The sequence below is a fragment of the Piliocolobus tephrosceles genome, chromosome 10, assembly GCF_002776525.5.
Source record: "Piliocolobus tephrosceles isolate RC106 chromosome 10, ASM277652v3, whole genome shotgun sequence".
Taxonomy (NCBI): domain Eukaryota; kingdom Metazoa; phylum Chordata; class Mammalia; order Primates; family Cercopithecidae; genus Piliocolobus; species Piliocolobus tephrosceles.
The window spans coordinates 4,063,584-4,076,481 of record NC_045443.1 but is presented as its reverse complement, the minus strand read 5'-3'; the positions used below and the strand labels follow the sequence as shown (position 1 = coordinate 4,076,481).

Genomic DNA, 12,898 nt, shown 5'->3' with positions numbered 1-12,898 from the left:
TTGTGAAATTGCTTTGTAAACTGTAAAGTGATACGGTAAGATATTGTTCATCATCCTCAGATCTGGCTCCTGCCTATTTGTCCAAATGTATTCCTTATTTATTTAATTTAGCTAGGCCAATCTTCTCATTAAAAAATATGTTTCTCTCCTTAATACAAAACAATGCATCGTAATAACAAAAATATCAGAAAATTCAGAAGAAAATAAAAATCATCTCTTAAGGTTACCATCTGGAAATAATACTGTTCACATCTTATTTATAGCCTAAACAATTTTTTTCTAAGTGAGTTTCCCAGGTGTCAACAGTGGGGACAAGACAGGGCAGCTTTCCTCTCCTGTCTTCCCACTGCACTGGCTTTGCTGAGGGCTGCTGCCTGGGCAAACACAAGAGAGTGACGTCTCCCCATTTGTTTGCTTCCAGCATCCTGGTAGCAATGCCAGTGGGTCAGGGGACGGGGGTGCCAACAGGTGGCTTAGAGAGGGGCTTACCTTGCTCCAGCACTTTTCATTATCTAAAAGTGCTTATTTGGTCTGCATATTTTTATTTGTCTCTGGAAATAACTGGCCACTGGAATATAAGCGCCACAAGGACAATACCTTGCAGGATTTGCCTGTTGCTGCCTTTGGCACCTAACAAAAGTGCCTGCACAGAGTGAATATTCATTGAACAAATGAATGAACACAAGCGCTGTGTTACCTCATATAGGATAGGAAACGCCTGGTGAATATTTGCCTCCCATGAATTGTGCATATGAGAGGCACAGAGGCCAGATTCCTTGATGGTATACACCTGGACTTCCAGGTGTAGCTGTGGTTTGAGCTCTGGCGTTATACAATAGATAATCCCAATCCCCTTTTTGTAACCACTACCGCTCCCTTCAGTCATTTCAAGCACGCTCTCAGACCATGCTACTTAACGTGGCCAAAGCATTCTGTAAAATTGCTCTCCAGGTTCAGTCATAACACTCCCAAACTGTCCTGTGCAAGGAAGGCCATCCTCTCCCTGTCCCAAAGCCTGTCCCTCCTCCATTGTCTTTCAACTTTCCCTCCTTATGTAGCCCCTAGGCTTTCTTGTACATCCTACTGCATTTCTTTCTTAGGGAGGGCAGTGATTCTTGCCACATGCTTACATTGCTGTCTTCAAAGGTGAGCTCCTATGGCGTAGACAGCATCTGTGGATTTGGATGGAAAGAATTTCAAGAGCACTTGCTGGGAGCTGGAGCTCTGTGGGGGTAGTGTCCAATGAACCCTGAGGCTACCCCCTTCTCATGCACAAGGGCCTGCTCCCGTCAAGCTAGACATAACCTCTGGATTCAGGGTCACTAAGCAGACTTATCACTGCTGTTCCTTCATCTTCGCTCCTCTTCTCCAAAACCTGGAAGAGGATGAGTTAGGCCTGTTTTCTTCCAGAACACTGCAATGCGGCAGGAGGGATGTTTCCCCTGTTTTTCCAGAATTCCTATAAAGTCACTTCTGTCGTAACCCTCAATGGAAAACAAGGTGTGATGCATCTCTTGTGTATTTCCCAGGTGGAATTCAAGTCACCAGTGGCCAAAGTACTCTCAAGGTGTGAAGAGTTGCAGGTCCTCTGAGGAACCAGGAGCTGCAAAGTGAGTGAGCGAACAATAGGCGACAGGCTGCAGAGTACTAGATCTGCCCCCACCTCAGACACCAACTCCGGGCCCTGCCTTGTTAGCACTATTGTAGCTGTTTTTTAACATTCATGAGGATCAGCAGCGGGACCTTAGATTTGGGAAACAGAGTTCATCAGCCTTCTTGAGGACAGTTTTAAAAATACTAGATGACAGAGGGGCTATTCTACCTTGTTGGGGTATCACTTAAGTTCATTTAAGGGAGGCCTCCGGGAGAGAGGGTTCGTCACTTTGCCCAGCTCTTTTACATGTGGCACAAGGGTCTGGAACCTTTACTAGCCTCTCTCTGCAAAGTGCCGCTCCTCAGCCACTGGTCCCTCACAGAGCCAGTCCCACTGTGGAGCCTGTCCAATCCTGATTTCCCTCTTGTCTAGCCTCCCTGCAATGAGGAGGGTGTGTTTGCATTAGTGTATAGCATCACTGTTCACTTTCACATCTGCCGTCTCATTTGAGCCACTTCCCGTGGGATAGTGATAGAGTAATAGTTTTGATATTTGTCTCTGCCCGAATCTCATGTTGAATTGTAATCCCCGGTTTTGGAGGTGGGCCTGGTGGGAGGTGATTGGCTGATGGGGGTGAATCCTCATGAATGGCTTAGCACCATCGCTCATGGCTTGGTGCTGTATTTACCATAGTGAGTGAGTTCTCATGATATCTGGTCATTTAAAAGTGTGTGGCACCTCACCCCCAACTGTCTGTCTCTCTGTTGCTCCTGCTTTGCCATGTGACGTGCAAGCTCCTGCTTCACTTTCTGCCGTGAGTAAGAGCTCCCTGGGGCCTCCCCAGTAGCCAAACAGATGTTGGCACCATGCTTGCTTAGCCTGCAGAACCATATACCAATTAAACTTGTTTTCTTCTTAAATTATCCAGTCTCAGGTATTTCTTTATAGCAATGCAAGAATGACCTAATACAGATAGGCAGGGAGGAAACTGTTATCCCACTTTAAGAAACAAAAGAAACGGCCAACTTCCCAAGGTCACAGGGTGGCAAAGTTCACACTTGAACTTTATTTTTGATGCCTGAAATGGTACTATGTTCCTGCTAGCCTCTTGACAGATGGGATTGAGACAGGACAAGAATAGGGAAGGGACAGGGAATGAAGACTAGTGGTTTGATGGGGAAATAAATGGGAACTGTCGGCTAAGATACCAAGTGGGGTTATCTCTGCAGGCTAGATTCATTGTTGTCTTTGTTTTTCTCTCATTTTCTCCCAGCCACTAAAATCCATTAGAATAATGTGCTATCCAAACTCATAGTGATTCGTACAAGACTATGGCTTGGAGAAAATATCAAAATTTAGCCCTTTGGATGGCCTTTTACTCCACCTCAGTATGACATCTTGTAAGTTAAACTCTAATCCTGAATTTGTTACCAAGAGTGGGGTGCCACTGTAATAAATCCCTGAAAATGTGGATGTGGCTATGGAATGGGTAATAGGTAGAGGCTGGAAGAATTTTGAGGTACATGCTAGAAAAAGCCTACATTGCCGTGAACTGACTTTTAAAGGTGGTTCTGGTGAAGGCTCAGAAGGAGAAGAGAAGAGCTGTAGAGAAGGCCTCAATCTTAAACAAGACGTAAGTCATCCTACATTGGTAGGAATATGTGTGATAAAAGCCTTTCTGATGACGTCTCAGATGAAAATGAAGAACATGTTATTAGACACTAGAGGAAAGGCCAGCCTTGTTATAAAGTGGTAAAGAACTTGGATGAGTTGTGCTTACATCAGTCCTTTGTAGAAGGTAGAACCTCAAGTGATGAAATTGGATATTTGACTGAGGAAATATCTAAGCAAAGTTTAAAGGAGTGGCCTAGTTTCTCTTGACTGCTTATAGTAAAATTTGAGAGGAAGACTATGACTTAAGATGAAATTGTGAGTCAAAAGCAGAGAACGTAAAGATTTGGAACATTCTCAGCCTATCCCTTTAGAGATGGGAACACCTGTCATGCCCCGTCCCATCGCTGTATTTTGGAAGTACGTAACCTGTTTGATTTCACAGGTTCACAGCTGGTGAGGAATTTGTCTTAGAATGAATGATACCGAGTCTCAGCCATATCTGATTTACATGATATTTACATGAGATTTTGGACTTTCTGTCTTTGAGTTTATGCTAGAACGAGTTGAGACTTTTGAGGCTGTTGGAATGGAATGAGTGTATTTTGCATGTGAGAAGGACATGAGTTGGGAAAATCAGGGTTGGAATGCTATGGACTAAATAACTGTGTCACTTTAAAACTAATTATGTTGAAACTTAACCTCCCAAGTGGATGAGAGTAGGAAATGGGGCCTTTGAGGACTCTAATGGGATTAGTGCCCTGATAAAAGAGGCCCTAGTAAACTTCCTATTTTTTTTTTTTTTTGAGGTGGAACCTCACTCTGTCGCCAGGCTGGAGTGCAGTGACACGATCTTGGCTCACTGCAACCTCCGCCTCCCGGGTTCAAGCGATTCTCCTGCCTCAGCCTCTCAAGTAGCTGGGATTACAGGCACGCATCACCATGCCCAGCTAAGTTTTGTATTTTTAGTAGAGTCAGAGTTTCACCATGTTGGCCAGGATGGTCTGGATCTCTTGACCTCGTGATCCACCTCCCTTGGCCTCCCAAAGTGCTGGGATTACAGGCATGAGCCACCGCACCCGGCCAACTTCCCATCTTCCTTACCATGTGAGAACAGTGTGAGAAGTTGCAGTCTGCAGCTCAGAAGAGGCCCCTCACCAGAACCCAACCATGCTGGCACCTGATCTCAGACTTCCAGCCTCCAGAACTGGGAGAAATAAATGTCTATTGTTTATAGGCCATGCAGTCTATGCTATTTTGTTGTATCAGCTGGAATAGAGTGAGATATTAAATACCCATAAGACTTAGCACAGACAAACGGAAACGGCATGCCAGATGACTGAGCTATATATTGGAAGATGCCAAGGCACAAAAGAGCTGAGAGAACAGGAAATAATTTGGAAGGAAGTGAATGTGGTAGGAGAGGAGGGCGATTACTCTAAAGAAGTAGTAGTGGTCCCTTGTGTTTAAGATTGATACTGAGAACAGTGGGGAGGCATGATCAGGTCTCATTTTAGACAGATCTTCCTAGCAGTTTTCTTAGGGCTTTGCTTAACCATTTTCTGGAAAGCAGTTTAGTAGTACACATTAGAAGCCTTTAAAATATGCACGCAAAATACCTCTGGTTCAGTCATGTTATAAATCTGGGAACGATAATAATAACAACAACCTACCAATGTAGTCCATATTGTATCAGGTATTTTCGATATGTCGGGTGCATTATTTTTGTTTAATCCTTGCAACAGTTCTGCAAGTAAGAATCATTAGCCTCCTTTTACAGATAAAGAAACCAAGGTTTTATTTACTTTTTAACTTTTTTTTATTTTTTTGAGACGGAGTCTCGCTCTGTCGCCCAGGCTGGAGTGCAGTGGCCGGATCTCAGCTCACTGCAAGCTCCGCCTCCTGGGTTCCCGCCATTCTCCTGCCTCAGCCTCCCGAGTAGCTGGGACTACAGGCGCCGCCACCTCGCCTGGCTAGTTTTTTTTTGTATTTTTTAGTAGAGACAGGGTTTCACTGGGTTAGCCAGGACGGTCTGGATCTCCTGACCTCGTGATCCACCCGTCTTGGCCTCCCAAAGTGCTGGGATTACAGGCTTGAGCCACCGCGCTCGGCCTTTAACTTTTTTTTTTGAGACAGAGTCTCGCTCTGTCACCCAGGCCAGAGCGCAGTGGCACAATCTTGGCTCACTGCAACCTCCACCTCCTGGGTTGAAGTGATTCTCCTGCCTCAGGCTTCCGAGTAACTGAAATTACAGGCTTGTACCACCATGCCTGGCTAATTTTGTAGTTTTAGTAGAGACAGGGTTTCACCATGTTGACCAGGCTGGCCGCGAACTCCTGACCTCAAGTGATCTACCCACCTCAGCCTTCCAAAGTGCTGGGATTATCGGTGTAAGCCACTGCGCCCGGCCGGAAACTGAGGTTGTAAAGAGTCAGGCCGACTTAAGATTAAATCCATGCTCTGTCATTAATTAGCTGTTTTCCCGCAATAAATTACTTAACTTTTTCTGAAACAGCTTCCTGTGGTGCTGCTGTAAAGAATAATGCAAAGCAGATTTAAATAAAAGCTCCTCTTTATTGGATTATCCACTCATTGGGATTATCTCTACCATAGCTGACTTTCATTTTCTCAAACATTTGAGAGAAGCTTCGGCTTCAAAAATTAAGTAAAATGAGTCAGAATTGTATGGTGTAGAGAATGACTGGAGAGTAGTTTTATTTTGGGGGACCACCCTGAGAGTTGTTTGTGCCTGCAGTTTTTATTGCGCACACACACGTGGCTCTTCTCACCTCGTCTACCTTTGCTGTTTGTGTGTTGTCCCCTGCTAGACTGTCAGTGCATTGTGAAAGACCATAGTTGTAAATATATCTCTGTATCTCCCACAGCAGCTCCCTGGTTCAGTGCCTTCCACATAGCTGGAGAAATTGCAGCAATTTTTCCAGAAAGAGTTGGAACATCATAATCCAAGAGAAAGAGGGGCTTTGAGAATAGAGAGCTAAGAGTTAAGGGCGTAGGAGCAGACACAGAAAACATAGATATTTAGGTCTGGAGACTTGAAAGGGAAGGTTTGGAACTAAGGGAATCTGGGAGAACGTATCGCCTAATAAATATACAAAATGTTGTCCTTAATGTTGGGTCAAGAGAATTATCTTAGATTGGGCTTCCAGAAAGCCAACCCTGAGAGGAAGATTCATATTCAGGTGATTTATTAAGAAAATGCTCCCAGGAGAACCTGACAAGGGATGGGGAAGCCACAAAGAGTGAGATCTCAGCAAAGTTCCAGCCTCTGTCCCCACAAAAGTGTTCCAGAGTGTAAATCACAACTCAGAGCTGGTCCCCCCTGGAGGCAAGAGTACTGGGCTCTCCTAATTCCACGCCCGTCAGTCTTTTGATAAGGGTTCTTTAGAGGGGTGGGGGAAACTTCCAGGCACTTCTGGCTCTGTCCGTGTGGACCAAGTGGGTCAATAGCTCAGGGGTCCACCTTCTAAGAGTTACAGGTTCAGAGAGTTAGAAGCAAAAGCACACAGATGCTGAGGGAGGGTCCACAAAAAGTATTCAAGGGTGTCTGAGTGAAGCATCGGTAACACCACCTTGATAACCGATCTGCAGCCCTGACTTTGTCCAGGTACACCACACTGATCTGCTTCTAAAATTCATCGTCATGTGCAGCTTCCTTATCTATAAAGTGGGGATAGTGTTACTTTATTTGCCTGTATTACAGCATCATTGCAAAAACAAAACAAAAGGAGATCTGGTATACATAGAATTGTAGAGACAACGATAAGAAAGGATGTTATACCAAGCCAGGTGTTATTATTATAGCTCTCTCTTTCTTCCAGGCGCAGGGGATATATGAGCAATTTGTCCTCTTCAGGCTCTTGTCTTGCAGGCATCAGCACTGACAGCCTTTTAAAAAAGCTTGTTCATGGGAAGAAAGCAGACACTTTTTTAATGTTGATAAATTTTGCAGCAGTTTCTTTAATATATACCAGACGCCTTGAAATACATCTAATTAACCACCAGCTACCATGCTGTGGCTATGTTTGGCTTTGATGTTCTTATTGGCTTCAGCAAGAAAATATTGGAAAGCTAATCATAATAGGACTTAGTTCTTATAAAATGCTTTTTATCTTCAAAGTGGTTTACAACCACTAATTATTGAAGGAATTAGGGTGAACAGCAACCATCTCACAGAGACCTCAAATCATTATCAAGGCTTTTAATGTATCTTATAATAGAGCAAGAGAAGTGTGAAGGGGGCTGTTTAATAATAGTTGTCCAGACCTGGAAGAGTTATTTTATAGAGGTAGGAGACAGCTGTTCCCTGTCTCCCTTGAGGCTAGAACAAGAAAATTGGACCTAATTTGAGGAGCAGGGATGCTGGATGGAGCATGGCAGAAGCTACAGCAGGCTGCAGAATGGAAAGACTGCCTGTTTCAAAGGCAGTCAAATGCACCTCCATCTACCTGCCCCTTTATGTGATTGGTGGGGCATATTCACCTTCTTGGTGGCCTGGGGTAGGGCAGATCACCCCAGGAAGTCCTGTCCAGCTGGGGGAGTCAAGGGTATAGATTTTGGGGCTTCTTGGTTGTTTGTCTTCATGTAATTTTTTTTGTTTTGTTTGTTTGTTTGCTTTTTTATTCGTTCGTTTTGTTAGAATATAATCTGGGGTGGAGGAAGCCAATTTGATTCCAATAATAATAATAATAATAGCTGACAGGCTGGGTGCGGTGGCTCATGCCTGTAATCCCAGCACTTTGGGAGACTGAGGCAGTTGGACCATTTGAGGTCAGGAGTTCAAGACCAACCTGGCCAACATGGTCAAACCCCATCTCTACTAAAAATAATAAAAAAATTAGCTGGGCTTGGTGGCACACACCTGTAATCACAGCTACTTGGGAAATTGAGGCAGGAGAATTGCTTGAATCCAGGAGCCAGAAGTTGCTGTGAGCTGAGATCATGCCACTGCACTTCAGCCTGGACAACAGAGTGAGACTCCCTCTCTAAATAAATAAGTGATAGCTGACACACATAAGTTGCTACCCTGGCCCTTCATTTTACAGATGAGGAAAATGAAGTTCAGAGAGCTTAAGAAATTTGCCAGAGTCATACCGCTAACTCAGGCACTCTGGCCTTGGAATTTATGTTCTTATCCACCATAGCAAGAGGCCTAGCAGAAAAGGGGTGGTATCTGTCCAAAGCCTCCTAACTTCACTATGTGTCAAAGAAATAAATAATACCCTCATATGGAACAGGGACAAGTCTCATTTCTGGCTGGGTTTGGCTCCTGTGCTAAGTGCTTTCCTCCTGAGCAGGGGGTGGTGAGAGGGGCCCGGTGAGACGCAGCTCAGCATCTCTGTTTCTCACCATCAGGGTACTTGCATCTGCCTTGTCTCCTGCTCCCACTCGAGGGCCTGCCCTGGTCATGGGGTGTGTAGAAGAGGCACAGGCATGAAGAACTGGTGACCCCCCTGTGAAACTCCACCTTTCCCCACCAAGCACTAAGACATTTAATAATGGGTCCTGCTCTATACGTTTAGGGTTGAGGGGATACGTTCTAAAGTGGTATCAGCTACTGACACCTGTGCAAAAAGTACTAGGGATGCAGCTTCCCTTTCCCAGAAACATCAGCCACTCAATCTCTTTCTCGGTGAGAGCCAATAGATTGTTGGTAGGTTGAAATTGGTCACAGTGGGAATATTGACACCACAGAAATAGGCAGATGCTACAAATCAGGGCTGCCCCCTACACCAACCTGGAAAATTGGTTGTTAAATATTACAATTTTTTTCTGACACCAAATGTGTATCCTATAAGTCAATTCAATTCTGACATTATCCAGAGTTAGCGCAGACCCCACAGTTTAAGGGGTCTGTCCCACAAGACTGCACCCACATCAGATACTAATCCCAAGTCCTCCTGCCTCTCTGCAGTTTGAAGAGACCCACCTATCTCTTTGCCTTTATCAGACATCGCCAGCTCCGAGTTGATCACTGGGGCTTCGGGGTACTGCTACATATGGAGGATCCCTCACGCTGAAGCCTGGGTGAATAAAGAGATGTGAATGGATCCTGGAGATGCTTTTTGGCCTTTCCGTTTCCTAACTCTGTGCTGCAGGAGAGATTCAAGGGAAATGTGGATGACTTAGCGGCTGCTTTCAGGTTTGCCACTGGTGTGGTGTGGAGAGACCAGCTGTTCTCTCTCTCTCCTGAGCCCAGATTAAGGGGAAAATTAGCTTAGAACCCTTAGAAGGGATTTAAGTTTGATCTATGAACTTTCTGATTGCAGCAGTTACTAAGCTGCTAGAATTACCTTGGATATCTGGGAAATCTTCCTGGAAATATTTAAGGACTGGATAATTCCCATCTGTTTATAAAGGCTTTTATGGAACCATTCTGGAGGGAGGAGAGTGGCCTGGAAACTCTCACAGAGTCAGGCAGATAGAAAGTATTTTCTCTTTTCTCCTTGTGGTGGTCTTTTCCCTTTGCCTTTAGAATATACTCCACCACTTCCTCCTTTATGGATGTACTCACTGTCTATTGGTCTAATGGAAAATCTTTGAGACAAAAAGCTATGTCTAGCCCTGAGATTAAGGCGTCCTTGGGCTTCCTCCAAATGGGAGACAGCCGAGCTCATGCAGGGCTTCCACTTTATTTGGAAATTAAAATAGAAGCACTTCTGCTGTTTTGTTTTCCGCGGCTCTTGAGAAAGCCACAGATGCTCAGCAAAGACTGCGGGTCTAGCCAGGGGACACAGGGTAAGAGAGAAGAGGCTGAAGTCATGTTAGATCAGTGGTCTTCACAAGGGGCTCTGCCTGCTTCTTTATTTGTAGGGTTTATTTAGCTCCCTCCACAAACAGACTGAAAGTTTTCACAGGGAAATTGCTTAATTTTCAGCCATTTCCTCCTTGCTGGGGTTGAATGTAAAAGGCAGAATCAGGCTCCTGGGATAAATACAATGGACTGGACTAGATTTGCAAGGCCTGGGAGACAGAAGAAGGTTCCGACCCTTTTTTTTTCTTTTTCTTTTTCTTTTTTTGAGATGGAGTCTCGCTCTGTCGCCTCAGCTGGAGTGCAGTGGTAGGATCTTGGCTCACTGCAAGCTCCGCCTCCTGGGTTCACACCATTCTCCTGCGTCAGCCTCCCAAGTAGCTAGGACTACAGGTGCCCGCCACCACGCCCAACTAATTTGTTGTTTTATTAGTAGAGACAGGGTTTCACCGTGTTAGCCAGGATGGTCTCGATCTCCTGACCTTGTGATCCACCCGCCTTGGGCTCCCGAAGTGCTGGGACCACAGGCGTGAGCCACCGCGCCCGGCCCTTTTTTTTTAAATAGATGTATGGAGCTATTGACATTTAATAAACTGCAGTATATGTAAAGTGTACCATTTGATCAGTTTTAATATGTATTTGTATATATGTATATATGCGTGTGTATGAATAAATAAATAAGTCCAGGAAACTATCATGGAATCATGTATCATATTCATGAACTTAAGGTAGCAGACATATCCACACACCCCAAAATTTCCTCTTACCCCTTGGTAATCCCTCCTTCTCACTCCTGCCTACTCTCACTTCTTTTCTTCTAACAAATGTTTTCATTTTTTAGTGTTTTATATAAATGAAATCATATAGTATGTGCCTTTTTCGTCTGACTTCTGTCACTCACATGATTATTTTGAGATTCGTTCATTTTGTTGCTTAGGATCAACAGTTATTTCATAATTTGTTTATCCATTTACCTGTCAATGAACATTTGGGTCATTGTTTTTGGCTATTACAAATAAAAGCGCTATGAACAGTCATGTACAAGTATTTGTATGTACACATGCTTTTCTTCTCTTGAGTAAATAGGACTAGGATGGCTGGATCATGTGGGAAACATTTGTTTGACTTTCTAAGAAACTGTCAAAATGTTTTCCAAAGGAGTGGTACTGCTTTACATTTTTACTAGCAATATATGAGAGTTACAGGTGCTCCACATCTTTGCCAAGAGTTGGTACAGTCAATCTTTGTAATGTTAGCCATTCCAATAGGTGTATAGTGGTATTTCATTGTGGTTTTCAGTTGCATGTCTCTTATAACTAATGAGGGTGAACATCTTTTTATGTAGTTGTTTGATATCCCTGTATCTTGTTTGGTGAAGCACCTGTTCAAATGTTTTGCCCATTTTATTTATTTTTATTTTTATTTTTATTTTTTTTTGAGGCAGAGTCTCCCTCTGTCACCCAGACTGGAGTGCAGTGGTGTGATCTCCGCTCACTGCAAGCTCCGCCTCCCAGGTTCACGCCATTCTCCTGCCTCAGCCTCCCAAGTAGCTGGGACCACAGGTGCCCGCCACCACACCCGGCGAATTTTTTTGTATTTTTAGTATAGATGGGGTTTAACTGTGTTTGCCAGGATGGTCTAGATCTCCTGATCTTGTGATCTGCCCACCTCGGCCTCCCAAACTGCTGGGATTACAGGCGTGAGCCACCGCGCCCGGGCTTGCCCATTTTAAAAAGTGGGTTGTTTTCTTATGAATGAGTTTTGAAAGTTCTTTTTATGTTCTAGATAAAAACCCTGTATTAGATATGTGTTTTGTAAATACTTTGTCTCAGTCTGTGGCTTGCTTTTCGTTCACTTAAATTATATCTTTCGAAGAGCAGATGTTTCCAATTTTGATGAAGACCAATTTGTCATATTTTTTTCAAATGAATTGCACTTTTGTTATTATACCCAAGAAACTTTTGCCTAAGCTAAGGTCACAAAGATGTTTGCTTCTTAAAGTTTTATGTTTATAGGTTTTACATTTAGGTCTATGATACATTGTAAGTTATTTTTTGTGTATGGTACAAGGTGTGAATTAAAATTCTCTTTGCCGCCGGGCGCGGTGACTCATGCCTGTAATCCCAGCACTTTGGGAGGCCAAAGCGGGCGGATCATGAAGTCGGGACATCAAGACCATCCTGGCTATGATGAAACCCCATCTCTACTAAAAATATAAAAAATTAGCTGGCCCTGGTAGCGGGCGCCAGTAGTCCCAGGTACTCGGGAAGCTGAGGCAGGAGAATGACGTAACCTGGGAAGTGGAGCTTGCAGTAAGCCAGAGATCGCACCAATGCACTCCAGCCTGAGCAAGACTCCGTCTCAAAACAAAAAACAAACAAACAAAAAAACTCTTTTTGCAAATGGATATTCAATTGTTTCAGTATCATTTGTTGGAAAAAACTGTGCTTTCTCCTTTGAATTGCCTTGCATCTTTGCCAAAAGTCATTTATATACATGGGTCTATTTTTGACTTCTCTGATCTATGTTCTGTTCCATTTATCTGTTTGGGTGTCTTTATGCCAGTATCGCTGTCATGACTACTATAGCTTTATAATAAGTCTTGAAATCAGGTAGTGTTTTGTCTTCCAATTTTGTTCTTCTTTTTCAAAGTTGTTTTGGCTATTCTAGGTTTTTCTCATTTTTGTGTGAACTTTAGATCAGGTTATCAATTTCTACAAATAAGCCTGGTGGGATTTTGACTGGAATTGAGATGAATCTATTGGACTTAGGAAGAAATGACATCTTAATAATATTGAGTCTCTCAACGCCATGAACATGGCATACCTCTCCATTTGTTTTAGGTCTTCTTTGTATTCTCATTGATATTTTATAGCTTTCAGTGTATAAGTATTACACATCCTTTGTCAGATATATTCATATCT

At 43.6% G+C, this 12,898-nt stretch overlaps 1 protein-coding gene across 5 annotated transcripts in view; it reads left to right on the top strand.

The window, feature by feature from the left end:
• Positions 1–12,898, top strand: part of CRACR2A (calcium release activated channel regulator 2A) — a 140,184-nt gene that overhangs the window by 43,394 nt on the left and 83,892 nt on the right. For 3 of the 5 annotated variants that reach the window (XM_023182940.3, XM_023182941.2, XM_023182942.2), the window contains exon 3: positions 1,530–1,610. The exons of the other annotated variants lie outside the window; for them this stretch is intronic. The gene's annotated coding sequence lies outside the window, so the exon portion shown is untranslated. The remainder of the gene's footprint in view (positions 1–1,529; positions 1,611–12,898) is intronic. 5 annotated transcript variants of the gene reach the window in all.